Genomic DNA, 4950 nt, shown 5'->3' on the forward strand with positions numbered 1-4950 from the left:
TGTTGCACCTTAAATGTCCTGTAATCAAATTTAAAATACGGTACAGTCTGGGATTTGAGTTCTTGAGGAAGAGCTGTCATCTGGCACAGGAAGAACAGTTTAGGACAGTGCCTATCTTGCTTTGAGTTCCTTTTGGCTGAGACAAAGATTTGAGTGCAAGTCATTTCCTTGGGAGGTGACCCCAGGAAGCATCTGGTAAAGCATGAAGAAAGTGAGACAGGGAGGGGCAGGAAGTCAGTAAGGGGTGTATCATGGAGCAGGTTGCCGCTGTGAGCAACCAGACCTCATTTCAGCCAGGGACTCTGGGATCCAGTGTAGAACATGGCTTTGAGTTCTCTCCGTGGAGAAACAGAAAAGCTGGAGCATTTATCCACCAATCCCTGGTCTGCCAGTTGGTTGAGGGCTACTTCCAGGGACGTGAACTCCTTAGGACTCTGGTTTGTCTTGCCTGTACCCACAGCCACGGGAGGTGAGTTGCAGGGCTGGCCCTAAGCAGACCATGCTGTGTGGAGGTCCATGGGCAGGGAACTGCCAGCATCAGCCATGGGGCCAATCCAAACTGTCAGCTGAGTAACTCTCCAGTGGCCATCTCTAACTAACCACATTTAAAAGGTTCGATCAATGTTGTGTAAGGGTATCTCTGTTGACTTAAAGGAATCAAAAGTAGGAGAAATAAAATCTTTTCTTAAACCCTCCCCTGAGGTAGAAAGCACAAAGCTTCTAGAATGTGGGAAATGGCTGATATATATTTAAAAAAAAATTGAAGTTAGAGGCTGTTCTTTAAGAAAGAAAAGAATGGGGCAATTGAAAAGCATTTGCTGAAGTAATCAGAGCTGAGAGGCAGGAATAGAAATGGAAATCAGAATCTGTCTTGAGACAATTTAGTGGGATAATCAAGGGCTAGGAATTGTGCCAGTTCCCCACAGATCAAAACCACTGGGTTCCACAGAGCCCTGAGTACATGTTTATGTTCAGGCCCAGTGGAAGAAAGGGCCTGTGTGCCAGCAGCTTCCAAATCCACTGGAGACCTGAGTCACCTGGGGCATGTAAGAAAATTACACGTCTGGGGTCTTTCCAAAGCAGGGCCCGGGAATCTGTATTTTAACAAGTTCCCTGGGTGACTGTGGTTCAGATTGGGGGACCTCTGACAGGAGACAGTCTTACTGTAGATAAAGTTCCAGACATTTTTGGGAACTGACAGGAAAATGGACAATCTACTGTGCTTCCTTCTCAGCCTTCCCCAACGTCCTGCTTACGTTTCACTGGCTCACGCTTTGTAGCTAGCCCAACCTGTCAGCAGAAAGAGTTAGGGGTCCCAGGAAAAATAAAAGACAAAGCTTTCAAGACATACAAAAAGTCGTTTTAGGTCTCTGCCCATCTTGTGATCCATGCCCAAAGCACATTTCTTACAGAAATTCCTGGGATATGTTGAAATTGCATAAAAATAGACCCCAGTAGATAATGATTTTAGGGGAACAAAAGAATATAAGAGCCACTATCAGGCCAGGAGAGAGCCTAATCATATCAGGGGCAATGAATCAGAGGTAAAGCTTCTAGTGCTGGTTCAGAAGTAAAGACTGACCTGAAGCATGTTCTATTTTGCAGGATCTAAGCCCCTTTGGGTATTCAGACACCGACCAACTAAAGCCAGAGAATTGACAATATTGACCGTTGCTGGCCTTCATGACTTTGACCTGAACTCTGTCCCCTTAAAATGACTTTTGCCCCAATTCCATGCTGGATTCCCCATTGGGCAAGCTGATTCATGAACAGGTATGCCTCCTTACCTTAAAACTTCCCCAGTTTTGTTGCTCAAGGAGACACTGCTTTGGGAGATATCTCTGGTGCTCTCCTTTACCTGTTGCTAGTAAAACCCTTGCTTTTCCTATTCTGTGGCTTGGTCGTTTTCTTTTGGCTTGACACCCACTAAAAGGCAAACTTAGTTTTGGGTAACAAACCTTTAGTTCCATCCTTGGCTGAAGTGTCCGGCAGGAATGTCTGTGGGATAGGATTTTCACCCCTGGGAACTGGGAATCTCAGAGGGCGTGGTCCTCTCTGTAAAGCATGGCCCCAGATGAACAAACAATCAGACTGTCAAGTTAGTTAAAAAGGGTACATAGGGGTTTTCTTGACCGAGTCTCTCTAAAAATATGAAAGGCTGTGAAAACTTCTCACTCCCCACCAAACTTTTCTTAGTCAGTGTTATGGGTTGAATCATTCCCAAAATTCATGTTGAAGTCCTGTCCCCCAGTACCTCAGAATGTGACCTTATTTGGGATAGGGTCTTGAGAGAAGTAATTTGGTTGTCGAAAACAGAAAAACAAGCCCCAAATGGAGTCATCTGCCACCCCACCCCATGACAGCAAACTGAGACTTAAATATTAGCGTGTCAACAGATCCTAGGAATGTGATCTTTTAGGGTTCAATCTGAAACTTCCTGATCAACACCAGTAAGGTCATCTGCAAAACAATAACCCTGGCTCCCTTTTGTGAGAATAGATGGAGTCCTGGTCTGATTCTTTCTTTTATTTTGCTAGTAACCTCCTTGCCCCACCCTCGTTCCCTTGAAAACCTTCCATTTTGTACAACCCAGACCTTCTCTCTGCTTGCTAGGCGGGATGCTGCCTGCCTCATGAACTGCTTAATAAAGCCAATTAGATCTTCAAAGGGACTTGTTTGAATTAAAGAACATTTTTTTATTATTTATTTTTTAAAGTTTATTTATTTTGAGAGAGAGAGAGAGAGAGAGAGAGAGAGACAGAATGAGAGGGAGACAGAGAATCCGGAGCAGGTTCTGCACTGTCAGCACAGAAACCGACTTAGGACTAGAACTCACGAACTGTGAGATCATGACCTGAGCCGAAATCAAGAGTCAGACACTTAACTGACTGAGCCACCCAGGCCCCCCTGAATTTTGTTTTTTAACCCAGTGAAAATGAAGTCTTTAGGGTGGGTCCTAATCCAGTATGCCCCATGTCCTTATGGAGACAGGTCGTGTGAATTTAGGGCGGCCATGCACAGACCAAGGAGAGAGGTCTGGAACAGATCTCTTCTTCACAGCCTCAGGAGACCCCAAGCCAGCCAGTACCTTATTTCAGGTTCCACCCTCACCCTTCCAGCTAATTACCCTTCTTCCATGAAGCCTCTGTTAATGTGGTTCCTAAGGGGTCACCAGGTTAGATTTTTGGCTGTATGCTTTCTTCATGTCCTGAGCTCTGCCCCTATAGCAGCTACACATTTGTAATTAATAATTTGTGTAATGATTTATGGAGTGTCTTATCTAGAATGTAAAATCCATGGGGGAAGGGATTTTTGTTCTGTTTGTTCACTTCTGTTTCCCCAGCACCTGGAACTGTGTCCAGTACATAGTGGTGGGTTTTCTATGGCTATTTGTTGGCTGAACAAATGAATAGCATGGAATCGCCAGAAGGGCATGGACCAGGTCTGTCTTGTTCACTCCTGTTTCTCCAGCACCCAGAGTAGGTCCTGGCATAGAATAAACCCTGTGACTGTCAGGGGAAGGTGAAGAAGAAGGTGACAGGGAGGGAGGACATCAGGCACAGCTTGCCTGGGTTGGGAGTCTACAGAGCTCTTGGCTCCATGGGGACACCCTCCTACTAACAGACCAGTGTGATGTAAGGGTGATGGGTCCACCCAGGGGACTGCTTGAGTCCAAGAAAGGAGGATGCCTGGTGGGATGTAAGAGAGGGTGTGGTTGAAATGGATGGTGGGGAGAGCTTAGGAGTCAGTGTTAGAGCTGGAGAAAAGGCCGCTGAAGAGGCATTTTTTTCCAGGTTCCCTGGGTCCTGCTGGCTTGAGGGCCACATGAGGAATGCCCTCCAAAGCTCACCCCCAGCATGTGAGCTCAGGAACAGCAGAGCCTTTGGCTTGTTGGGCTGCATTGTTCACCATGGCCTGTATTGTGTTGGGGTTCCCCTGGTGTCCCCAGACTGGGTTTTTCTCATGGGCTGAAAGATCATGTATGGATGAGGCTTCCACTTGGGAAAACAAGTTCCTGCTCTTCTAGTTTCCAGAAAGGTAGGATTTATTCCGGAGGTTGTCCAGCAGGCAGACCCTGTTATTTAGAGAGCCCCCCACTGGGCTGGCCCTACCAAAGGAACCGTTCCTCTGACTGTGTTCCACGGGTATCTCTGTGCATTTCAGGGTACTTTGACACCTTGTCAGACTGTTTGCATTTGGAATATGCACTCAGGTATGTTTCCAAGGAAGAGGGTGGGGGACACATCCACAGGCATGGCTGGGTCCCCAGATTGGAGCTGGAGCAGAGAAGGAGCCTGGATGACATGCCTGCGAGAGACCACCTGTCTCAGGGCCCCTAGATGTGGTTCCTCAAGCAAAGATTCCTTGGGCGTCATGGACCATCTGCCTCCTCCTATGGATGTCTTCAGCATCATCTCTCTCCCTCTCCCGCAGCAAGAGGGCTTGATCAAGGTATCTTTGATTGAATTAGTAGCTCCTGAAGCACAGTGTAAGATAAAATTGGGGACACAGTGTAAATGAGAACATGAAAAGATTTACTATATTAGATGTTCATTGTGGTAACATGGAAATGTGACGGGATAACTTATGGGGATTGCTCTGGGCTTTGTTGATGCTGCTATAGTGGGGTCAGAAAGTGCAATCTGCTTTGGTTTTCAGTGTTTTCTTCCTGTCCACCCCCCTTTCCAGGTGGGTGTCTTCTTGCCTCCCCTGGAGTGAACTGGAGCCTCTCAGGTGAGCCTGCAAGGAAGGCACAAATGCTTCCCTCACCTTTGCTTTCACGCTCCATCGCTCCATCAGCCCTTTGGGGCAGGCTCACAGTGATCCCAACCTCTCTGTGCGTCAGTTTCTTCATCTATAAAATGGGGACAATTTTACACATTGTAAAATTGTGAGAAAATGAGTTAACATTTGTTCCTTCTCTTCAGTTATATATTTATATACATATAT

General features: G+C 46.5%; 1 long non-coding RNA gene across 1 annotated transcript; it reads left to right on the forward strand.

Annotated features, from left to right (window-relative positions):
- Nucleotides 1–317: 317 nt before the first annotated feature.
- On the forward strand, nt 318–4720 carry LOC115510086. Its single transcript, XR_004343465.1, has 4 exons — nt 318–469; nt 1606–1773; nt 3795–4038; nt 4165–4720. It is a non-coding gene; the product is annotated as an uncharacterized LOC115510086 (long non-coding RNA).
- The last annotated feature ends 230 nt before the right edge of the window (nt 4721–4950 follow it).

Source organism: Lynx canadensis, chromosome A3, assembly GCF_007474595.2.
Source record: "Lynx canadensis isolate LIC74 chromosome A3, mLynCan4.pri.v2, whole genome shotgun sequence".
Lineage (NCBI taxonomy): Eukaryota > Metazoa > Chordata > Mammalia > Carnivora > Felidae > Lynx > Lynx canadensis.